This window comes from Macaca mulatta, chromosome 1 (genome assembly GCF_049350105.2).
Source record: "Macaca mulatta isolate MMU2019108-1 chromosome 1, T2T-MMU8v2.0, whole genome shotgun sequence".
Taxonomy (NCBI): domain Eukaryota; kingdom Metazoa; phylum Chordata; class Mammalia; order Primates; family Cercopithecidae; genus Macaca; species Macaca mulatta.
The window spans coordinates 224542977-224568869 of NC_133406.1; the positions used below are offsets into that span (position 1 = coordinate 224542977).

General features: G+C 46.7%; 1 long non-coding RNA gene across 1 annotated transcript; it reads left to right on the forward strand.

Annotated features, from left to right (window-relative positions):
- Positions 1–12666: 12666 nt before the first annotated feature.
- Positions 12667–15605, forward strand: LOC114674027 (uncharacterized). The gene is made up of 2 exons (XR_003724952.2): positions 12667–13736; positions 13898–15605. It is a non-coding gene; the product is annotated as an uncharacterized LOC114674027 (long non-coding RNA).
- The last annotated feature ends 10288 nt before the right edge of the window (positions 15606–25893 follow it).

Here is a 25893-nt window from a genome sequence, read left to right on the forward strand (position 1 = left end):
CTGTGAGATAAAAGAGAGAAATTAAGGTTAACATTGAGATTTGGGGCTTCAGCAACTTGAAGGATGGAGCTGCCATTTATGGAGACTGGGAAGACCCAGGGAACAGCGGCTTGAAAGGTGGTGGGGAACTAGAGTTGGTTGGGTTTCTGTCATATGTAATCAACAGTCCTGATCAGACTGGGCAATATAGTAAGACCCCATCTCTGAAAATAAAAACTGAAAAATTAGCCGAGCATGGTGGTGCACACTTGTAGTCTCAGCTACTCGGGAGGCTGAGACAGGAAGATTCCTTGAGACTTCAGTTAGAGGTTAGTGAGCTATGATGGCACCACTGCACTCCAGCCTGGGGGGAAAAAAAATAAAGAGTCCTGACCAAATACTTGAGTAGCCAGGGAAGTTTTCACAAAGTAAGTAATATTTGAGGCACATCTTAGTGAACGAGAATTCGATTATTACTGTTAGGGAATTAAGAGAATGTGGGTGTAGTTAGTTAATGCTTACTGAACTATCGTCAGAATCTCATCTACTGCTCTATCTGGTCTATCTGTACACATATATTCTATATGCTGTCTCACTGAGCTTTCGCTAGGTTATGCTACAGTAACAAAAGCCCCAAAATCTTAGCAGCTACCCACACAAAGCTTTATTTTTTATTGACGTTTCCTTTTATGGCAGGTTGACTGTGACTCTGTTCTATACAAGCTATTTTATTTGTTAGATGGTGAAAACTGTGATACTTGGAGATTGCTGAATATGGTATTAGTATGTTCATTCATTCACTCATTTAACAAATATTTATTCATTATCTGTTTCATGCCAGGCAACGTCAAGTACTGAGAATATTGTGGTGAATAAAAGAGACAAAATCTCTAATTTCCAGGAGCTAATATTGAAAATAAGATTAAAGACAAACAAAATAATCATAACAACAATGAATATTATATTCATAAATATAGCTGTAAGAGATTTTAGTAAATCTTTTAAATTACAAAAATGTAAAAATTATTAAAACCAAAATGGCCAGGTTTGATGGCTGATGCCTGTAATCCCAACACTTTGGGAGGCCAAGGTGGGAGGATCATTTGAGCCCAGGAGTTTGAAACCAGTCTGGGTGCTACAGGAAAACCCTGTCTACAAAGAAATAGAAAATTAGCCAGGTAGAGTGGTGCATTCCTATAGACTCAGCTACTAAGGAGGCTGAGGTAGGAGGACTGCTTCAGCCTGAGAGGTCAAGGCTGTAGAGAGCCATGATCATACCACTGCACTCCAGCCCGGGTGACAGAGCGAGACACTGTCTCAAGAAAAAAAAAATTATTCGATGTAGTCCTCAAACTATTATGTGGAATACTATTGTTTACATCACATCACATGAGTCCTTTCAATGGCTGAACACTTATTTCAGTGCGATCCAGAAAGCTTTCCTGGGAACTAAGTACACCTAAGAACAATTCAGTATGAAAGAGTTACTGCCTTGACAGGAAGATTGTAAACATTTAAAAAGGCAAATAAATAAATAAAAGAGTGAAAACTGTAGCTCTGTGAGGCTCAAATAACATCTCATTCAACTCACAATGAACACCTTGCAATCATTATGAACACCATATAATTCACTTAATACATTTTGCCTGAACGTCCAACACATCTGAATGACCAGCACCTGTATGTAGCCAAGAAATTGACAATCATTTATAAATTATCACTTATGACTCCATCTGCTCTACGCACTTGTTTTTTTAATTTTATTCATTTATTTATTATTTTTATTTTTTGTAGAGATGGGATCTCACTATGTTACCCAGGTTGGTCCAGAAACACAAACAGACCCACACTAATTTCAGAAATCAGATGACAATACAGTCATTCAATTTATGAAAAAACGTGCCACACGGTGCAGAAGGAAAAGGATGGTCTTTTCAACAAATGCTGCTGGATCAAGCAGACACATCCATGTAGTAAACAGTGATCATAGCCAAGTGGGGTGGCTCACACCTGTAACCCCAGCACTCTGGGAGGCTGAAGCAGGCAGATTACTTGAGCCCAAGAGTTCGAGACCAACCTGGGAAACATGTTGAATCCCCATCTCTACAAAAAATACGAAAATTAGCCAGGCATGGTGGCGCACGCCTACAGTCGCAGCTACTCAGGAGGCTGAGGTGGGAGGATCGCTTGAGCCAGGAGGTGGAGGTTGCAGTGAGCTGACATGCTGCCACCACACTCTAGCCTGGGCAATAGAGTGAGGCTCTGTCTGAAAAAAAAAAAAAAGCAAAAACTAAAATAAAATTGTTATAAGGTTAACACACAAAAATGTGTTCATACTCTTAGGTTAGGTGTTGATTTCTTAAACAGGACACAAAAAGTAGTAACCATCAAGGAAAAGATTGATAAAGTATAATTTCATTAAAATTAAGAATCTCAGGCCGGGTGCAGTGGCTCATGCCAGTAATCCCAACACTTTGGGAGGCCGAGGCAGGTATATCACGTGAGCCTAGGAATTCCAGACCAGCCTATGCGACGTGGCAAAACTCCATCTCTACTAAAAATACAGAAAAGAGCTGAGTGTGGTGGTGCTCCCCTGGAGGTCCCAGCTACTTCTGGGCTGAGGCAGAAGCATCACCTAAGCCTTGGGAGGTCAATGTAGTGGTAAGCTGAGATTGTGCCACTGCACTCCAGCCTGGGCAACAGAGTGAGACCCTGTCTCAAAAAGAAAAAAAAAAAAGTTAGAGAATCTCCATTCATGAAAAAACACCATTAAAAGAGTAAAAAGGCAAGTTACAGATTGAAAAAAGGGAAATGCAATACATATATATCCTAGAAAGGATGCATATCCAGAATAAAGTATTACAAATCAACAGAAAAACAAGCAAGTCAATGAAAAGTGGATAAAAAGATTTAATAGGCACTTCACAAAAGAGGGCATAAAAAATGGCAATAAAAGATAATCAATTAAACCACACTGATACATTACTGCACCCCTACTAGAATGGCAAAATAATTTTTAACTGACAGGCATCAGCAAGGACATGGGGTAACCAGAATATCCCTGCCAAATGGTACAACCACTTTGGGAAAATGTTCAACAATATGTAATACTAAAGTTTTATCATTCATATACCTCTAAAACCAACAATGCCACTCCTACAAATATACCCCAGTCTAGTACTGTTCTATTTCTTGAACTGTGGTGTCACGGTAAAAATTACTTTTTTTTTTTTTTTTTTTGAGACAGGGTCTCACTCTGCCATCCAGGTGGGAGTGCAATGCCATGATCATGGCTCACTGTAATCTCAGCCTCCCGGGCTCTGGTGATCCTCCCACCTCAGCCTACTGGGTAGCTGGGACTACAGGCACACACCACCACACACAGCTAACTTTTGTATTTTTAGTAGAGACAGGGTTTTGCCACATTGCCCAGGCTGGTCTGGGAATCCTAGGCTCAAGTGATCTACCCACCCTGGCGTCCCAAAGTGCTGGGATTACGGTGTGCTCTACTGCGCCCGGACCAACTGCACTTTTAAAATAGTCAACTTCTTCTGTATACTTCAGTACCTTTTCAAAGATTTCTTTGACACAAAGTTCTCAGAAATCTTAAAGCTAGCATTTCAGAATAGAAAAAAATAGCTTCTGCTTCACTGGTGAAATTTTACTAATAAAATTTAAAAACAGAAAGCTACTAACGCACATCAGCTCCGAACAAAGATTAAACACTACCAGCAGATCTTTCTTTAACTTCGTGAAGCACTGGGATTCATTCTTTCGGCAAAGAAAGGATGAACACTGTAACCCAAAGAAAAGATACCACTTGAGAAAAGACTTCTTTTCCAAAGCAGCTCTAGCAGCAAAAGACAGGAGGAAAGCGAGGAAACCATGTCAAACGTCCTGGTTAACTCTTCAGTGAAAGGAAGCCAAATGAGATGATCTAAGAAGCCAGAAAGACAGACAGACAGACAGACAGACAGACAGACAGACACAGGGAAATCACAGCAACTCTTTGCAGTGCAAACACCAACCCCACAATCCATCCTACCGGAAATCCTGCGGTTAATTTGAGGCTTGCCCCGCTAGTCATGAATCATGAGGTGATTCGGTGATGGCCACAAACGCTCCTCATGTGCATCCTGGACCTGGCACACCTGGCTTGCCCATCGCCAGCCTGGAGACACCGCCAGGAGCAGAATCCCGGAGGCCAATAAAGACTCCAACTTTGCAAGCAGAGGGAACCGATTTCTGGACTCGAAGGTGGGGTCCGGGGTCAGTGTCCTCTACAGGATATAGGAGGACGTGCCCCCGAAGCTGCTCCGTCCCTCCAGTGCCTGCGATGCCACACAACACCCACCAGCGAATTTCCTCCCCAGCGCGCACCAGAGGTGGGCTGCGGGCGGCAGCAGCAGGGGAAGAATCGAGCTCAGGGAACTCAGGCCCCGGCCGTGCACCCCCCACACCCACCACCCCTCGCGCTACAAAACTTGCCACCGCCGCGCCTCAATCCAGCTGTGCGCCCGCGAGTCCCGGATTCACCGCCCGCCCAGCCGGACGGGGCGTCCTCACCTCGGAAAGGCTGGGTTGGACTTCGCGGTAACTTCCCATCCAGAGGGCAGCCAGCAGCCGCGCCGCCGCGCCTCGGCCCAGCTCCTGGCGCAGCAGGTCGCCAGTCCCGCGTTCCAAAAGCGCCATGCTCACTCAGAAGCTCAGGCAGCCTCGCGACCCTCACCAACCACTCCCAGTACCGCCGCGGTCTCAACCGCCAGCCAGCCCCGCGCCCGCGCCAGCCCGCGACTGGCTCCTCAGGATCAGGCTCGGCGGAGTCAGGAGAACCCAAGGCGCAGGCGCGGCGGGGTCTTAAAGGGACCGGGCCGCCTCTACTGCATAACGGTTCCAGCAGGTTACGGGCCTCGCGGGCGGAGAAAAGGAGTAACCGAGGGGATGGACCCAGTGCAGCGGGGATGGGGAAATCCCTCTCTCCCCTCCGCCTCTCTTTCAAAACACCAGCCCTCCACTCTGCAAATCGCTGATTTTCCCGGCCACTTGAACCGCCCCTGCCAGGTTAAAGAGGCAGGAGACACACCCCCTCGGGGCCCCGAGGGACCCCGCGCTTAGCACTGCAGGCCTGGCGCTGCCGCACCGCCCCGGAGTCTGACTTCCAGGCCCGGGCACGCGGTGCAGACGCGCAGGCTTCAGAAGGCAGCCCCCAGTTCCCCCGACAGGTGGCCTTAGGTCACTCGCAGAAAAAAAATCCAACGTGTCAATGGCACTTGTAGTTATTTTCTAATTTAAATTTATAACAGATTTTGCAGATGGGCTCCCACTGAAATAAACCTTTGAGAAAAAGAAAACCTTTTTTTTCAACAAGGTTAGGAAATACCAAGAAATAGGAAGTAAAGCCATGCCGTCCACCCAGCTAAAAACTTTGAAAACTTGATATTTTATCTAAGGAAAATGTTTGCATAACTTTAGGTCATGCCATTATTTAAAATCAATTTCAATTACCAATTTCATTGCAACTGAATCTATCTTGTATAAGCAAACAAAGATACATCCCTGATCATCTACCTCTCCCCTCCTATATTCCATCCATCAGCAAGTCCTACTGGTTTTTACTTTCCAAATTTTCCTTGAATGTGTCCTCTTCTGTCTCTTCTATCAGCACCCTAGTCAGGCTACCTTCACCTGGGGAGTGGGGTGGAGGAACTACTGACCTAGTCTTCTTGTGGTTTACGCCTCTCTAATCTCAACACAACTGGCAGAGTGGTTTTTCAAAATATAATGTGACCCTGTCACTTCCCAGCCTAAACCACTTAAACGCCTTCCCATTCTCTTAGACGAAACCTACTAACCAAGCCCTGAATGACCAGGAGCCTTGCCCACTTCTTCATCTCTTCTCACCACTCAGACCAATTCCATTCTCTTCTCTCTGCTCCAGACAAACTGGTCTCTTTTATTCCCTATTTAGCAGCTTCCTGGCCTCCACAGAGCTTTTTCTCATGCTTTGCTCTGTGCTGGGAAGGTTCTTCTAACCCCCATCCTTCTGAGAACAGCTGTAGTCTCCACCTCTGAAAGGCACCTTCTGACCTCCCTATGGTGGTGCATTACTCCTCTCACATTGCATGAAACTGTAATCAGGTGGTTATTTTGGTGAATTTTTTACTATCAGCTACGTAAGCCCAGGGATTTGGTTTTGTTTGGCTCATGATTTGTATTTCCACATTTGTTAAATACATATTGGTTCATAAATGAGAATGATAGGCACTAGAAGTTGAAGTAAATTTGGCATAAAGTCAGAGAAAGGTAAAATGTCACAGTCTGACATTTGGAGTCAGAATGTAGAAACTTCAATTATATTAAAACTGATTTTATATCGTTTTAGGCTGAGTTGTCACAGTATGCTTTGGGTAACCTTTAAAACTGAGTTCTCAAAGAGCCTTGTACAAACACCTGATTAATAATGATAAGCCATGGGATGGCCCACATAAAACTAATAACATTGGTTGCTTCAAGAGAGGAAGACCGAGTCAGGCACAATGGCTCATGGCTGTAATCCAAGCACTTTGGGAGGCCAAGGCCCACAGATCATTTGAGCTCAGGAGTTTGAGACTAGCCTGGGCAACTTGGTGAGACCCTGTCTCTACACAAGATACAAGCAAAATTAGCCGGGTATGGTGGTGGGCACCTGTAGTCCCAGCTATTTGGGAGGCTGAGGTGGGAAGACTGCTTGAGCCCAGAAGGGTGAGGCTGCAGTGAGCCATGATCAGGCCACTGCACTCCAGCCTGGACAACAGAGCAAGATCTTGTCTCAAAAAAACAAAACAAAACAAAACAAAAAAGAGAGAGAGAGAAATGAAGACTGGTGACTGGTGGCTACTGGTGGGAAGGAGATTTTTACTACATGCCCAAAAGGTTTAAAATTGTAACTTTTTTATTTTAAAGTCTGTGAAGATAAATGACAGAAAAGAGCACATACCTTCCCATTTATTTGAAATTCTAGAAAGGGGAAAATTAATCTGTGGTGAAAAAATCGTAACAGTGGTTCCCTCTGGCAGGGGATTGACTGGGAAGGTACATGAGAGAAATTTCTGCGTGGTAAAAATGGTCTCTGTCTTTATAGGGATATGAATTATATAAGTGTATTCATTTGCCAAAAAACATACAGTTAACACTTCAATGAATGTAAATTTTTACCTTAAAAACTATAAGAATAAATACAAATTTAAAATCTACTGGCTAACCCCTAGTTGAGTACTCAATGTCTATGGGTATCGGCCAAGGCTATACATACTCGATTTTGTTTAGTCCTCATACCTTCCTCAAGGGGTAGGTATTATTACCATAATCCCCTTGCATATGAAGAAGCCAAAATGTAGTAAATACCAAATAACTTGCCTCGATTTATACCCCTGGAAAATGGTGGAAGAGCTTTAAACACCATCAGTCAAATGCCAGAAGTTGTTAAACATTAGACCCTATAGCACTTCTCTGAAATTATAGTATTTTTGATATATATATACATCTATATGTGTGTATATATATACATCTCATCTACTAGATCAACAGCTTCACAATGATTGAAATCATAGTTTGTCTTTTTGTTTGTTTGAGGTTTATGTTTTTATTTCATTACTTTAAAGACTGAGTCTCAGCCGAGCATGGTGGCTCACGTCTGTAATCCCAACACTTTGGGAGGCCAAGGTGGGTGGATCACTTGAGGTCAGGAGTTTGAGACCAGCCTGGCCAACATGGTGACACCCCATCTCTACTAAAAATACAAAATTAGCCAGGTGTGGTGGCACGTGCCTGTAATCCCAGTTACTCGGGAGGCTAAGGCAGGAGAATCGCTCAAACCTGGGAGGTGGAGGTTGCAGTGAGCCAAAATTGTGCCATTGCACTCCAGCCTGGGCGACAGAGTGAGACTCCATCCCAGAAAAAAAAAAGAAAAAGACTGAGTCTCACTCTGTTGCCCAGACTGGACTTGGATTCCTTAATTCAAGCCATCCACCTGCCTAGGCTTCACCTGGGACTACAGGCTCAATATTTTTGTCTTAAGTTTCTAAGCAGTCCCAACACTTTGCACAGTAGCTGTTCAATGTATTTTGAGTAAATGATTAAAAACAAGCTTGATGTTGATTTTATTGGTACAATTTATATTTACATATGTAATATTTATATTATATGCTTTTATATATTTATATGTGTGTGTATGTGTATAATTGGTACTAACTTAGCACTGCTGTGCTTAACTGCCTGAGATGCATCTCAAATGAATAGGCCTGAGGAGAGAAGCTTGTGTCATTAGCTCTGACCCTGCAGCACTAATTCTGGTTTACCCCTTTCTTTCAGTCTCCCTGAGCACATCAATTTATTGGCTGAAAGAGCTTACACTTTAACATCTCACCAAAATAGCTCATTCTAACCAAAGAAACTTCTACCAAGTGCTTGATCATTTGCATAAGTGAAATTTCACTGTGTGAGTTTCACCCAACACCACCTCTGCTCCAGCTCCTGCTACTCTACTGCTCATACCCTGGAACTCCACACGTGGAGTAGAAGACGGAGGATGCAGGGTGCAGGGGGCAGCAGCATCCTCCTCAGAGGTTTTATTTGCAGTAAATTCAGGTGCAGAAGGCAAAGCAACAAGGAGTCAAGGTGAGGCAGGAGAATAGCAGAGGGAACTGGGAATTGAATAAAGGTCAAAATGAGTAGGAGCAGAAGCAGGATAAAGAAGTGGGTGAGCATGAAACAAAATAAGCAGAAGTTGAACAGCGAAAACAAAAGTGAGATAAGAGTAGTGACTAAAAAGCTTATGGCTGGCAAGATCCAGAGCAAACCAGTAAGAGGCAGCTCCTCAGAGATAGGCATGTGTATGAGAGAGAAAAATTAGCTTTAAAATGACCCCAGATGATAATCATCTCATTAAAGCTAATGCATATACACTGCATATAATGGATGTACTTAAAACTATGGGATGGAGGCAATGTGGAAGCTCACAGGGGCCAAAGTAACTAAGCAACCCACCTATCAATCAGAGGGCACATGCTGGGTAGAGATTAGGCAGCCCCAGGAAAAGGAGAAAAAAAAAGTGTAAAAAGACCCAAAGCCCAAAGTTCACCAAACTTACGCTGATCTCATTTTGCAGAGATCAGCCCATCCTCCCCTCTCTGAGAGTGTTACTGTGCTTAATGAGTCTTTTGCTGCTTTGCTGTGTGTGTCATGTCCAATTCTTTAAGATACCAAGAACCTGGGACTTCACAACACCAGCCAGTAACAAAGGTATGTAAGCTTGGGAGGGAGGAAAGAAAGGGGAAGGGGGCTAGAGGAGATTCAGACATGAGATGCATTCACCCTGTAAGTTGAACCCTGGTCTCCAGCGTGGGTGTTGACAGTTCTATTACTGAACCATCAATGTTCCATGTGCTATAACCTCTCATGGGTGTAAAAACAAACAAACAAAACAAAACAAAAAAACAACTCTAGTGTTATGGGCAGGCATGAAGGGGCGGGGGATGGAGGTGGGAATGTTCTATAATAGGCTTACACAGATGTCTTTGGAAAAGAGAGCCAACAAAGCAACATGCACTTAAAGCAAAGGCTTGTCCTAAACCTTCTGTTGTTTGCCAAGGGAAGAAATCTTGGCTTGGAGTGAAATTTTCACTTCCTCTCTTGTGTAGATCTCTGTAAGACCTAAAAGCTTGGAAGACAGTCATTTTGATCCTTGGACTTTTCTAGAGACTCAAAAGATGCATCTGGACATGACTCCTGGAGTGGCCAAAGAGACTGTGATTAAGAAAAGAAATATTGGAGTGAATTTTCACTCACTCCCACTTTTGTAGGTTTGGTAAAAACATATGGGTTTAGAAGCAAGATATTTGGCTTTTTCACATGACTCAAAAGAGGTGTAGATGAAGAGAAGCTCGATCATGCCGCAGATCTTCCAGAGTAACCTGGATGCGTCCCTAAATCTCCAGATCCTGGTCTTTGAAAGCCTGTTTAGGGAAAGAATTCATGATTGTCTCAAGGTTGAGAGGAAAGGGTTTGGGAAGCACCAAGGCATGGGTTGGCAAAAAGATTACACCATCATTGAGGAAATGAAATTTCCAGAGGTTTTCACTGAATCTGGGACCACAGGCAAAGGCCTGGATGAACTTCCTGTGTATTTCTATAGAGGTCTGTTATCTAGTTGTATAGAGCCTGTTTCACAATTAGGCTCTTTCAAATCTGGTATGTTGATTTAAATGCATTATAAATAACTTCATAATGTTGCCTGACATATGTCTCCTATGCAAGGCTTTGCTCTGGGTATCCTGTTTGCTCGCTGTGTCTACTCAAGAGTCCTATACAAACCTATTTTAGAAACACCGCTTCAAAGTCCTTCCAGAGACTCTTCAAAATTAGATCTAGTGAAACCGCACCCCGTGGGGCATTGGTAGTTCAACCGTGGTGTTCTTGCCACCTACGCGGGAGACCCAGGTTCGACTCCCAGCCAAAGCAGGCCTTCTTACCCTTCATGCTCCAAGTTCATGCTCAAAGGGCTGTTACATTTCTATATTATACTACACAGGCTGTACTGCATTTAGGGGCCTTGGATTATGGTGGCTGGAAGCTAACCCGAGTGGCGGGCCACTTCTGGAGTATTCTCTGTGCTGGATCTAATCTCGAATTTACAGTTCCTTTGCTCAAAGCCTGTCTTTGAAAGTGGGGGTGTTTCCGGTGGGTTGCTGCAGTCTGGAATACTGGGAACCAAATAAAGCCTTTGCTACTTTCATCTAGTCTCCAGGCAAACCCCTAGGTAACCCAAAGGCCATCAGACGGATTCCCGTGATGGACTTTCCCCTCCATTAGGCGACATCTCACTATAGAGTGAGGATCAAGAAGTAAAGGTCCGAAGGAGAGAAGCTGCGCGCCGGGGAGACTCTTTGTTCTTCAGAGAGGCGTCAGCGGCCCAAGGAAAAGGGAGGATTGTGGGGAGGTATCTGCGTAGAGATGAGGGGAGCAGCAGAGACAGAGTCTCATGCAGAGATGTGCCCAGACACCCTGAACCAAGTTACTTAACCTCGTCAACCACCGTGGCATCCGTGGCGACCGTGGGCCCGTCGGTCTTCCAGGAGGGATTCTGTGTCCCTGTTATTGTGTGTCACAGGTGTTAGCCTGATATTTATATTTTTAAGGAGAGAAAACGAACTCCAGAATTTGGGAACTGTTTTTCCGGTTTTGCTTTATACCTCTTGGACACTCTTTCTGAAGGATTGGGTCTGAGGGGCATTGAGGTGTGACTATGGTAGACAAGGGGTGATTAATTTTCATCCAAAAATCTTTGGTGGATTCCCCGCTCTCCGGCTCCCCAGTCTAGCAGTACTTTAAAACAGAAGATCAGCAACATTTGGAGAGTTTTTTTCCTTTGCATTTTAATGATAAACTTAATTTATTCAATTCCAAAAGTTTTCTTATTCTGAAGTTGTCTTTCTATATTTTGAGTATAAAACAATGGCCATACTATGTTGGAACCACCAAGGTTCTTCTCTTCACTTGTTTATTTGTAATGTCTCTGTAATCTGAGAATTTCCTGAGTAAACTGGGTACTGTTACACAGAATTCCTTATTTTTGAACATTCTTTGTAAACAGGAATTAGGATTGGGGGTGGGGAGGGAGCAAGGAGTATGAGTCCTGATTTGTAGAACAGAAAATCATGGATTACTTATGTGATGGATCAAAGGGTTTAAAAACTCTCAGCATCCCCAGATTTCCCGTTACTGTTTGCTGAAGGAAAGTTCTGTCTTTGACTGCCTTTCTTACCCTCTCCTGGCCTGTGAGAAGCTTCCTCCTTATTCATTTTATTTCCTCCTCCCCTCTCCGCTCCCCCCCCCCCACCCCCCGCAGCCCCCTCCTCTTTTTCAGTGAAGCCTTTGGAGGAAAGTCCGGTTTGGGAGAAGACCCACACAGGCAAGGACAGCGACAGCAGGAGAACACTGACATAGTTACACTCTTGTCGCCAGCACTTTTATTAAGACATTGTGAAAAGACAAAGACAACAGAGGAGAGCAGAGAATAATGTCTCTAAAGTTTCAGCTATTCCAGGACGTTGTGCCAATCGTCCAGAGTCCTTGATCCAATGTAGTAAAGACTAGGGGCATTTTCCCTGAAGGCTTTGATTGCTGGCAAAATCTCATTAAAGGTGTATACATTGATAGGTTGGCCACAGGACGGACAAAAGAAGAGCCCCTGGCCTACATCTGCCAAGATATATGTGTAAGAATGCTCTCTGCAGCATTATTTTTTATTGTAAAATAGCAGAATGAATTTATTATTCAATAATTATAAAATGTTCAAATGTATGTGACTATATTCGGACAATGAAAAACGCAGCTGTTAAAAGTAGACAACACTGATGATTCAGATGTTACTGATGAAAATAATCACAGATGACAATTATTGAGCATTTATGGCACTTTTACCTGCATGACCTTATTTCAAGTTCAGAACAACCAAGGCAAAGAGTAACTTGTGGCGGGCGTGAGAGGTTCCGAGGCACAAAAGGAAGATAGGCATTCAAGGAACACGAGGATAGAAGATCCGCAGTAGGAGAAGAGAGAGGAAGAGGAGTCCGCCAGGTGGGATGCTGGAAGGCGCGGGATAGCTCGGCTGAGAGAGGGCGCTCCTGCTCCGCAAGCCGCCCTGCGACCGCAGGCCTCCCGCTGCCTTCTTCCAGGAAGACGGCCCTGCTTTCCTCTGGTCTCGGTTGAGACGCTGCAAAGCGCATCGTCCTCGAGCATTTCTCTTCTCCCCAAGACCCTCCGGAGGAAGGATGGGCGGACGGAAGCTTCACCCCTAAGTGGTCAAACGCGCAGAGCTCCGCATTCTTCAGGAGCATTTCCCAACTGTCTCTCACGGGTAAGAGTGGGCCCTGCAGGATGTTGCCTCCGGTTCCCTGAGGAGCAGTGCCGGAGATGCCCACGTGACCAGCTCCCGGGCCACGCGACCCAGGCCCTCCAGGAGGAGCGAGGAGTCCTGGGCCCTGAGCCAGCCCCCTGGACCGGCTGTGCCAAGAGAAGCAGCAAGGGAAGCGGTCCCCTCCCGCCTCAGGGTCTCTGTCCTCCTGGAGTTAAGAGACGTGCATCCAATCCCCTCTGCAAGTGCTGGAGAGGAGGCTAGGTCTTTCCCACGGGCTGGGGGCCTTGCTGTCCCAAGGACCGCTGGGGAGGAAGAGGAGGCAGAGGCGGAAGAGGAAGCCAGCTGAGATGTGTGAAGCAGCTCTGGCTACAGCGGGTAGGGAGAGGGCCCACGGGACCCAGGAGCCTCCGTGCGGAGCCAGGCCTCAGCAGCAGCCGCCTTGTTCCTGGAAGGGGTGCCTCCATCCATCTTGTCCTCAAAGACTGTAGGGAGACCTTCTTGCCCGTTGGGAAAGCGACGTCTCCCATGCTTTCCTACCACGCAGGCCTGGTGTCCTTTCTCCTGCTAGTGTCTGCCCGCCAGCCTGCCGGGGCTGCGGCGGCGGCTGTTCCACGCTCTCGGTGGACGCTGCCTGCCCGCCAGCCAAGAGCGCGGTTGCAGGCGGGAGTTGGGGAGTCCCGAAGGAGACCCAAGGTCTTGTTCAGTGCTTTTTTGCTATAGTCAAATTCAGCGTGTAAAAGAGAGCTCACGTCTGTCTGTTCGTGAGCTTTTGTGAGAACACCAAGGAAGCACACTCAAGATGCCTAGGAGGGCGGGAAGAGTCTCTGGCGGAGATATCCGCGTGGGCGTTGAGCCAAGGCAGGTGAGGAGAGTGCGCGAACCCAGCCGCCCGGTGGCGCGAAAGCCACCGCAGAGGAGGGCCCTGCCTGTGGGGAAACTGCAGGGGGCAGCGCAGCCGAAGTGCGGTGGACTAGCCTCGTCCAGGGAGAACCCCTTTCCTAACCACGGTCTGTACCCCGCCAGGTAAAGGGAAAGGAGGGACAGCACAGCCTCCTCTCCATTGGCCGGACGCTCAGGGTCACCACCTTCCCCTCTGCTCTCCCCTCGCCTTTCTTCCAAACCACTGTCCACTGAAGATTCCACCGACAGTCACCCACCCGACAACCCAGGCCGCCTTTCAGCAGCGGCTCCCGCCCGGCAGCCACCACGCCTTCTCACCCCCTCGGTTCTGCCCGCCGCCTCTGCCCGGTCTGTGCACTTCACCTCCCTGGCTCCGGCTCCCCGCTGAGCTTACAGTGGACGCGGGGCAGGACGGGGCGAAGGCCATTCGGCTGCCCCTCTAGCTTCGGAATCACCCAATGCACGGGTTTCCACCGTAGCCGGCAAGATGCGTCTCTCCTGTTTCCCGAGGTTTTGGAGCCTGCACAATTGTTCTACACAAGGCGGTGGCCCCGCCTAGCGTTGGATGGGCGCTTGCTCTGCATGGTGATGTGGGAGGGGGGGTTGACTGTCCGTGAGTCTCAGTCGGGTGGTGTGCTTGCTTCCACGTCTGGAGTTGGCTGGTTCGAGTCCGTTCTATGAAGTGTTTTTTTCATTTTAAACATTCTTAAACCGCTGGCAACTTTCTTCCATCCAGCACACGCTCTCATAGAAAAGAAGAGCCAGACCAACTTTACCCTCCTCTCCTCGGTGTCTACCGTACCATATGAGGACGTAAATCAAGGTCCGCTAGGATTCTGTTCTGGGATCTCTCCATCTCGCTCTCTCTGTGTCTCTCTCTTTGGTGACGGAGTCCCGCTCTGTCACCAGGCTGGAGTACATTGGCACGATCTTGACTCATTGCAACCTCCGACTCTCTGGTTCAAGCGAGTCTCCTGCCTCAGCCTCCCGAGTAGCTGGGATTATAGGCACGCTCCACCACGCCCAGCTAATTTTTGTATTTTTAGTAGAGACAGGGTTTCACCATGTTGGCCAGGATGACTCTTGATCTCCTGACCTCGTGATCCACCCGCCTCGGCCTCCCAAAGTGCTAGGATTACAGGCTTGAGCCACTGCACCTGGCCCTCTCTCTCTCTTTTTTTGTTTTTTAACTGTCATTCATGTAGCCCTTTCCATACGCTTTTGAAGTTAAATTGGTTCTATGATATTACGATTACATATAATGCTCTAGTCATTCCTGTAGGGGCATTTTCAGCCACTGGTGTAAGTATTTCTGTAGGATAGAGGTGCAATTACTATAGGAAGAGCAATTACTCTATCAGTGTTCACATGGTTTTTATGTCATTTCATTCTTTCTCCTCTGTTGGCTTATTGGCTTTAACTCTTTCTTTTGTTATTTTAGTAATTGCCTTAGGGCTTATAGCTACCTTTTTAACTGATCTCAACCTTCAAGTGATGTTAAACCTCGCCTTCTGGCCTTGACGCTATTGCTGACATGTACTTTGCTTTTACGCATGTTATAAACCCCACAACCCATTGTTAATTGCTTTTGTTTAAATGGTCAAATTTTTACAAAAGAAATTTACAAAATAAGAAAATACCCATTTCTGGTGTTCTTCATTTCCTCGTGCAGATCTGGATTTTCATCTGGTATTGGATTCCTTCTGTTGTACACATTGATAGAACTGGGAAACATATTGGAATATGATCTGTTACCGTTCCCATGGAAGATAAATTTGCAGAATGTACTCAAATTAGAAGCATTAAATAAATGCTGTAATTAAAAATGCCACATCCTGTTCTCTACACTATAGAAATATCTGCAGGAGTGTCCAAAGATATGTGTACAAGTATGGTAGAGATTGCAGCATCATTTGTAATCCTAAAACCATGAAACCCACCTCATTTCAAAAACATATTGAAAAGGGTTAAATAAACCATGCACAAACTGAGGAAGAAATGCTGATTTCACAAACAATGGCAAAGATCACCATGAGGCTGATTCTACTGTTCACATGTGATAGAGCAATCAGTTCTCCCCAGTTCAAGCGCTCCTCCTACCTCAGCCTTTCAAAGAGCTGGAACTACAGGCAAGTGTCACCACGTTCGGATCACTTTTGCACTTTTTTGGTAGAGATGGAGTTTTGTCATGTTGGCCAGGCTGGTCTTGAACCCCTGGGCTCAAGCAATCCACCCACCCCAGCCTCCCAAATGCTGGGATCACAGGTGTGAGCCACTATGCCCAGCCAGATTGTATTTTTCTCTGAAAAGATGGTACATTTACATGGTTCAAAATTCAAATAGGGCCAGGCATGAGTCCTGGAGTTCGAGACCAGCCTGGGCAAAAAAGAGAGAGCCCCGTCTCTATTTAAAAAAAAAAAAAAAAAAAAAAAAAATTCAAATAGTACAGAAAGTTATAAAGTTAAATTGGCATTTCTTCCATTCCTGTCTCCCAGTCTCACCCTCTAGGAAATCTGGGGGATGCTATTGCCTATGAATCCTTTCAGGGATATTTTAGAGTCTTGCTCTTATCACCCAGGCTGGAGTGCAATGGCATGATCTTGGCTTACTGCAACCTCCACCTCCCAAGTTCAAGTGATTCTCCTGCCTCAGCCTCCCAAATAGCTGGGATTACAGGTGTCTGCCATCATGCCTGGCTAATTTTTGTATTTTTAGTAGAGACGAGGTTTCACCATGTTGGCCAGGCTGGTCTAGAACTCCTGACCTCAGGTGATTGCCTGCCCAGCCTCCCAAAGTGCTGGGATTACAGGCATGACCTCCGCTCCTGGCCTTTTTTTAAAATTAATTAATTTATTTATTTATTTATTTATTTTTGAGATGGAGTCTTGCTCTGTCACAATTGTGGGATCTGGCCAGCAGCCCACAATGCAACGGGGCTCTTTCCTTGTTCCCAGATGAATGGGCAGGTCAAGAAATAATAGACATACACAAGATAGTGAAAGCTGGGAACAGGGAGGTCACCACCTTCTGATCCCATGATGCCGCCAATGTACTGGATATACCAGCATTTATTATTAAGTTTAGTGAGGGCAGGGGTAGGTTAGTGAGGGATTGAGGGTCATTTGATTATGAGGTGAGATGGTCACATGGGGATGAAGTAATTCTTTAACATAACATCTATATGCAGAAGTACAGTGTACAGAGATAATAATTTACAGTATAGTGTGTGCATCAGTAATTTCTAAGAGAACCTTAAGACAGAAACAGTCTTTCCATAACCTATGATTAGCAAGATATTAATCAGCAGTAACAGTTGCAGCAAAAGCTGGTTACAAACAATCCATAGAAACAGGACGTGAAGCTAGACAACCGGTTAGACCAGAAATTCTCAGAAGGGAGTATGCCTTAACCCTAAGAGGCCTAGAAGAGCAGTGGCAAGATGAGGGCATTTATAACCCTAGCTTATCCATATGAACAGGTGCCCCTCGTGTGTCCATTTATAGGCTCTCCACAAGGGTCACATTCCATTCCCAGAGCTATGAACACCTGCTTTTCTGGGATAGGAATCTTGGTGATGTGAAACCTCCCTGACTGCACCTCCATTCACAGGCTCTCTGCAGGGGGAAGCACATCATGTGCTGTTGTCTCATTCTGGCAGTCCAACCCGGCATTGTCTTTACACGAACCGCATGCAATTTTGTATTTACAATAATCAGGAGCATTTCATCTTTTATTCCGTAGCAATTGTTTCAGGGGGTCTCACTACATGTCACCCTTGCTGGAGTGCAGTGGCACAATCTAAGCTCACTGCAACCTCCACCTCCCAGGTTCAAGTGATTCTCCTGCCTCAGCCTCAGCCTCCCTAGTAGCTAGAACTACAGGCGTGTGCCACCACACCTGGCCTCTCTTCCCTTTTCTTTAATGCAAAACAGAACATATTATATATACACTTTGTTCTGTACCTTGCTACCTGTCCTTGATAGTTTAGGGACCATCCCTTATTCCTTATCAATATATAAAGAGCTTCTTTTTCATTGTTTTCCCCAGAGATCTAGTATTCCACCAGATGTGCCTAAATTTATATAATCCATCTCTTACTGATGGGCCTTGTAGCAGGTAGACATAGTGGGTGAATTGTCTCCCAAAGAAGTATGTTCAAGTCTTAATCCCCAATACCTGTGAATGTGACCTTATTTGGAAATAGGACATTTGCAGAGAATATCCTCCTGGATTTAGCGTGGGGCCTAAATCCAATGATGGGCATCCTAATAAGGAAAGGAGAGGACACACATGGAAACCCAGGGAGAAGGCAGAGATTGGAGTGACGCTGCCACACACTACATGCCGAGACCAGCTCAGTCAGGGAGACCCTAACCCAGTGGTGCTAGAGGAATTAAAGACACACACACAGAAATACAGAGTTGTGAAGTGGGAAATCAGGGGTCTCAGCCTTCAGAGCTGACAGCCCCAGAGATTTGCCCACATATTTATTAACAGCAAGCCAGTCATTAGCATTGTTTCTACAGATATTAAATTAACTAAAAGTATCCCTTACGGGAAATGAAGAGATGGGGCGAATTAAAGGAATAGGTTGGGCTAGTTAACTGCAGCAGGAGCATGTCCTTAAGGCACAGATTGCTCCTGCTATTGTTTGTGGCTTAAGAATGCCTTTAAGCGGTTTTCCGCCCTAGGCGGGCCAGGTGTTCCTCGCCCTCATTCCCATAAACCCACAACCTTCCAGCGTGGGCGTTATGGCCATTATAAACATGTCACAGTGCTGCAGAGATTTTGTTTATGGCCAGTTTTGGGGCCAGTTTATGGCCAAATTTTGGGGGGCTTGTTCCCAACAACCAAGGAATGCTTGGGGCTACCAGAAGCTGGAAGTGGCAAGGATTCTGGCCTAGACCCTCTGGAAGGAGCATGGCCCTACTGGCATCTTGATTTCAGACTTCCAGCCTCTAGAACTGGGAGAGAATACATTCAGGTGGTTTAAACCACCCAGTGTGTGGTCACTTGTTACAGCAGCCCTAGCAAGCTAATACACAGGTAGACTTCTTTTGTTTTGAGATGGAGTCTTGCTTTGTTGCCAGGTTGGAGTGCAGTGGCATGATCTCGGCTCACTGCAACCTCTGCCTCCTGGGTTCAAGTGATTCTCCTTCCTCAGCCTCCCAAGTAGCTGGGACTACAAGCTGACGCCACCATGCCCAGCTAATTTTCGTATTTTTAGTAGAGACGGGGTTTCACCCTGTTGGCCAGGCTGGTCTCCATCTGTTGACCCATGATCTGCCCACCTCAGCCTCCCAAAGTGCTGGGATTACAGGCGTGAGCCACTGCACCCAGCCTTCTAAGATGGCCCTCAACGATCCTTGCCTCCTGCTATCCACACCCTCCACTTAGTGTGGACAGGACTTGTGACTTCTACTCACAAGACCCAGCCAAGGGATGGGATCGTTTCTGGAATTAAAACTACGACTGCTGTCTTGCCACAATCACATTTGCTGGCTTCAAGGAAGCAACTGCAAAGATGTGAACTACACAGAGGCCTATGTGGAAAGAAAATGAGGGTGACCTCTGTCCAACAGCCACGAGGAACAGAATCACACCCGCAACCACGTGAGTGAGCTTGGAAGCAAACCCTTTCCTGCTGGGCCTTAAGATGACAGTGTGGCCTCAGCTGACACCTTGACTGCAGCCTGTGAGAGGGCTGTGACCCAGCTGAGCTGCACCAGATTCCTGACCACAGAAGCTGAGATGACAAATGCATGTCATTTTGGTCGGGTGCAGTGGCTCATGCCTGTAATCCCAGCAATTTGGGAGGCTGAGGCAGGCGGATCACCTGAGGTCAGGCGTTTGAGACCAGTCTGGCCAACATTATGAAGCCCCATCTCTACTAAAAATACAAAAATTAGCCAGGCATGGAGGCGGGAGCCTGTAATCCCAGCTACCTGGGAGGCTGAGGCAGGAGACTCACTTGAACCTGGGAGGTGGAGGCTGCAGTGAGCTGAGACTGTGCCATTGCACTCTAGCCTGGACAACAGGAGTGAAACTCTGTCTCAAAAAAAATAAATAGGCTGGGTGCAGTGGCTCACGCCTGTAATCCCAGCAATTTGGGAGGCCGAGACAGGCAGATCACCTGAGGTCAGGAGTTCGAGACCTGCCATGGTCAACATGGTGAAACTCTATCTCTACTTAAAATACAAAAAATTAGCCAGACATGGTTACAGGTGCCTGTAATCCCAGCTACTCAGGAAGCTGAGGCAGGAGAATCGCTTGAGCCCGGGAGGCAGAGGTTGCAGTGAGCCAAAATCGCGCCATTGCACTCCAGCCTGGGCAACAAGAGCAAAGTTCTGTCTGTTAAAAAATATATATACACAAATAAAATAAATAAATAAATAAAATGTCTACCTATTTACAGGCTTTGTATGGTTGGCTTAAAAAAAAAAAAAAAGTATCTGTCTACATTCAAGCTGCAGTGAGCAAAAATTGGTCTTTTCCCTACTCCAGTCCACTCAGTCCACAGAGCATGGTATCCTTCTCACTCCCAGCTCACAGAAATCAACAACTATTAAGCACCTACTGTGTGCCCATGATGCATTTCAGTAGCTTTCAATCATCAATGTAATAAAGCCCCACCCTTGGCCTGTCATTCCTACTTGCCATGGCTTTTGTAAGCCATGTGGAGGGAATGGGACTTTTCATATATTAAGAGGGTCTTATGTGCCAAGGCCTCGCAGGGAGCGCTGCTCCAAAGCAGCAGCCACCCTGACTAAAAGCACGGATGCTGGAGCCAGAATGCCTGGGTTCAAATCCCAGCTCTGCCACTTACCAACCATGTGACTTTGAACAAATTATATAATTTGTCTGCATTTCTCATTTTCAAAACAGGGATGAGTACTGCTATAAACATTTCTGTCAACCCCCACCTCCAAATTCATACTGAAACCTAACCCCTAGTGTGATGGTATTTGAAGGTGAGGTCTTTGGAAGGTAATTATGTCATAAGTGTAGAGCCCTCACAAACAGTATTGCCCTTATAAGGAAGCCCCAGCTGGGCGTGGTGGCTCATGCCTGTAATCCCAGCACTTTGGGAGGCTGAGGCAGGCAGATCATGAGGTCAGGAGTTCGAGACCAGCCTGGCCAATATGGTGAAACACCATCTTAACTAAAAATATAAAAATTACCTGGGTGTGGTGGTGTGTGCCTGTAGTCCCAGCTACTTAGGAGGCTAAGACAGGAGAAATGCTTGAACCCAAGAGGCACAGGTTGCAGTGGGCCAAGATCACACCATTGCACTCCAGCCTGGGCAACGAGAGCAAAACTGTCTTTAAAAAAAAGCAAAGAGGGACGGGCGTGGTGGCTCAAGCCTGTAATCCCAGCACTTTGGGAGGCCGAGACGGGCGGATCACGAGGTCAGGAGATCGAGAGACGATCCCGGCTAACACGGTGAAACCCCGTCTCTACTAAAAAATACAAAAAAAATAGCCGGGCGAGGTGGCGGGCGCCTGTAGTCCCAGCTACTCGGGAGGCTGAGGCAGGAGAATGGCGTAAACCCGGGAGGCGGAGCTTGCAGTGAGCTGAGATCCGGCCACTGCACTCCAGCCTCCTGGGTGACAGAGCAAGACTCCGTCTCAAAAAAAAAAAAAAAAAAAAAAGCAAAGAGAAAAGAAAAAAAAAAAAGGCAGCGCCATCCCCATGTGGTGGCTCATGCCTTTAATTCCAGCATTTGGGGCAGCCAAGGCAGGAGGATCCCTGGAGGCCAGGGGTTTTAGATCAGCCTGGTCAATATAGCAAGACTCCATCTCTTAAAAAAAAAAAAAAAAAAAAGGCTGGGTGTGGTGGCTCACGCCTGCAATCCCAGCACTTTGGGAGGCTGAAGCGGGCGGATCACAAGGTCAGGAGATCGAGACCACGGTGAAACCCCGTCTCTACTAAAAATACAAAAAATTAGCCGGGCGCGGTGGTGGGCGCCTGTAGTCCCAGCTACTCAGGAGGCTGAGGCAGGAGAATGGCGTGAACCCGGGAGGCGGAGCTTGCAGTGAGCCGAGATCACGCCACTGCACTCCAGCCTGGGCAACAGAGCGAGACTCCGTCTCAAAAAAAAAAAAAAAAAAAAGTCCCCAGAGTACTCTATTGCCCCTTCTACCATGTGAGGTTACAGCAAAAAGACAGCCTTACCAGATACCGAATCTGCTGGTGCGTCAGACTTCCCAGCCTTCAGAACTGTGAGCAAAAAATTTCTTCTGTGTATAAACTACGTAGGCTGTTATTCTGTCATAGTCCCAAATAGACTAAAACAAGTACTTACTGGCCAGGTTGGTGGCTCACACTTGTAATCCCAGCACTTTGGGAGGCCAAGGCAGGCAGATCACTTGAGGTCAGGAATTTGAGACCAGCCTGACCAACATGATGAAACCCCATCTCTACTAAAATTCCAAAAAATTAGCTGGAAGTGCTGGTGCACATCTGTAACCACAGCTATTCGGAGGCTGAGGCAGGAGAACTGCTTGAATGCACGAGGCAGAGGTTGAAGTGAGCCGAGATCATGGCACTGCATTCCAGCCTGGGCAACAGAGCAAGACTGTCTCAAAAAACAAAAAAACAAGTCCTTCCCTCATAGGGTTGTTGAGATGATGCAATGAGTTTTATAAGTGCATAGAATAGTGCCTAGCAGAGAGTTAAGCATCATTTTTAGCAATAAACAACAAGCATTACTTAAAGGCGACAGGAAGGCCCAAAGGAGCATCATAAGGGACCTCCCAAGGCCCTACAGCTATTAAGTCTATCCAGATTCTCTCTTTTCCACACTGATTCCCACCTCAAACTCCCTTTGCTCACCTTTGTATTGGTTATCTATTGCTGCACAACCTTACCACAAACTTAGAGACTTAACACAATCCATTTACCATCTGTTCCTATGGGACGGGAGTCTGGGCACAGCTTAGCTGGTCCTCTGCAAGGCTGCAGTGTGTTGGTCAGGCCTGGGGTCTCATCTGAAGGTTTACCTGGGAGTGATCAGCCTCCAAGTCTGTGTGGTTTTTTGCAGACTGCTGGACTGAGCTTCAGTTTCTTGTTGGCTGTCAACCAGAGGCTGCCCTCAGTTCCTGGCCACCTGACCCTCTCCCAAGGGCAGCTCACACATGACAGCTTCCTTCTTCAAAGCCAGCAAGAGAATTTTTCAGTAAGGAACATGTTGCAGTCTCACATAAGGCAACCACGAAAATAACACCTTGTCACCTTTGTGGCACTCTACTGTGGTTAGCAGTCACAGGTCTAGGCCATCTCAAGGGGCAGGGAGTACACAAGGCTGTGAACAGCAGGTGGGGATCATGGTGACCACCTGAGAGTCTATCTGCCACACCTCCCAGTGCATCCAAATTCTCCCATTGTGCAGAGGGTAACTGAGGTCTAGCATACCCCCCAAAAAAGCACCCATCTTCTACCATCCACCCACCAGTTTGTAAACTCCTGTCAGGGGTGTAATTGCCTGGTTTGGGATTGAGTTTTCCTGGAAGTTCTGGGTCCTGTAACAAGTTTTTTCAGCTGGGATTCCAATTGCTAGCTGTCCCTTGCTTCTGCAGCCCCACAGGGTGCTTTTCAGGCTAGATTCCTGAGGGCTATGTCATCAGCTGTGCCACCTCCTCCTCCCTACCATGATGAACTCTTCTGGGTACTTACCTGACTACAGAGAAAGGTAATTAAGGTCAAACAATGCAATAAGCATCTGCTAGTGCCTCATCTGAGTGATGCTCAGGTGAAGAAAGAGCCTGTGGTCGCACATCTAACCAGGGGATAGCCTAGATCCTAAGGCCAGGTCTGTCTCCACAATCTAAGTGCTGATCTTCAATGGTACATACTTTTTTTTTTTTTTTTTTTTGAGACAGTCGTGCTTTGTTGCCCAGGCTGGAGTGCAGTGGCACAATCTCAGCTCACTGCAACCACCACTTCCTGGAGGCAATTCTCATGCCTCAGCTTCTCAAGTAGCTGGGATTACAGGCGTGCGCCACCACGCCTGGCTAATTTCTGTATTTTTAGTAGACGGGGTTTCACCATGTTCGCCAGGCTGGTCTTGAAATCCTGACCTCAAATGAGCCGCCCCACTTCAGCCTCCCAAAGTGCTGGGATTGTGGGCACTCCCTGGGTACCATGCCCAGCCATGGTACATACTTCCTAATGAAGTTTCCTCTACATCTAAGCTTTCTGATTTCCACCCTCCAAGTACTTAAAAGTAACTCTAGATGGGAAGCAATGGTATGTGAAATCGACACAAAAAAGTTACTACTCCTGCAGGGTATGGTGGCTCACGCCTGTAATCTCAGCACTTTGGGAGGCCAAGACGGGTGCATCACGAGGTCAGAAGATCGAGACCATCCCGGCTAACACGGTGAAACCCTGTCTCTACTAAAAATACAAAAAACGTACCGGGTGTGGTAGCAGGCGCCTGTAGTCCCAGCTACATGGCAGGCTGAGGCAGGAGAATGGCGTGAACCCAGGAGGCGGAGGTTGCAGTGAGCTGAGATCGCGCCACTACACTCCAGCCTGGGGGACAGAGCAAGACTCGTCTCAAAAAAAAAAAAAAGTTACTACTCCTGAGGTTCCTTTAATGCAATCTCCTTTACCCTTATTCAATGGGCAAGAGAATCTTCAATTTTCATTTTCTTTCTCCTCTCTACAGTTTCTTAATCAGAGTGGCTATTTCCGTAACAATAAAAACTGCTTCTTACAGAATCCTCAGGCAAAAGCAGTGTTGTGGCTCTTTTTCCATTTGTAATTCTTTTAGAGAATTCTCTAGGGTCTCGCTGTGCTGCCCAGACTGGAGTGCGACACCGTGATCATAGCTCACTGCAGCCTCAAACTCCTGGGCTCAAGCAGTTCTCCCGCCTCAGCCTCCCAAGTAGTTAGGATTATAAGCATGTACCACCACCACATGCAGCTGATTTTTTTTTTTTTTTTTTTTAAGAAATGGGGTCTAACAGCCGGGTGCTATGGCTCACGCCTATAATCCCAACACTCTGGGAGGCCAAGGTGGGCAGATAACTTGAGGTCAGGAGTTCGAGACCACCCTGGCCAGCATGGTAAAACCCCATCTCTACTGAAAAAATACAAAAATTAGCCAGGTGTGGTAGCAGGTGCCTGTAATCCCAGATACTGGAAAGGCTAAGGCAGGAGAATCACTTGAACCTGGGAGGCGGTGATTGCAGTGATCAAGATTGCTCCACTGCACTCCAGTCAGGGCAACAGAGTGAGACTGTGTCTCAAAAAAAAAAGAAAAGAAAGGAAAGAAGGCCGGGCACGGTGGCTCAAGCCTGTAATCCCAGCACTTTGGGAGGCCGAGACGGGCGGATCACGAGGTCAGGAGATCGAGACCATCCTGGCTAACACGGTGAAACCCCGTCTCTACTAAAAATACAAAAACTTAGCCGGGCGAGGTGGCAGGCGCCTGTAGTCCCAGCTACTCGGGAGGCTGAGGCAGGAGAATGGCGTGAACCCGGGAGGCGGAGCTTGCAGTGAGCTGAGATCCGGCCACTGCACTCCAGCCTGGGTGACAGAGCGAGACTCCGTCTCAAAAAAAAAAAAAAAAGAAAGGAAAGAAATGGGTCTTACTATGTTGCCCAGGCTAGTCCCAAACTCCCAGCCTCAAATGATTCTCCTATCTTGGCCTCTCAAAGTGCTGGGATTACAGGCATGAGCCAGTGCGCCCGGCCTCTTAATTTTACTTTTGACCTCTGGGTATCTGCACCCCTTTACTTCTTAGGGAGATGCTTCTGTGGGTAGGTTTGGTGGAAGACAGAAAACAAGGGGCAAGGCTCTCTAGCACAGCCTGTATCATGAGACTCCACAGGAGAATTAAGCCCCACACAAAGTGATTCAAGTAAGTACTTTCACATCACCCAAAGGATGATGAAAAGACCGTACTATCCTAGAGAACACAGGAGAGAAGGTACCGATTGCCTTAGACAACAGGGTTGCATTTCCTCACTTGGGCCAGCCTCATACCCCAGCCCTGAACTTTCAATCTGGACACTTGGTCAGTGGTGAGAGAGTGGCCATGAGTCTAGCTGTGGCACCCTGAAGAGTATAGCAGCCACGCGGCCAGAAACACATTCATCTTTCACATACAA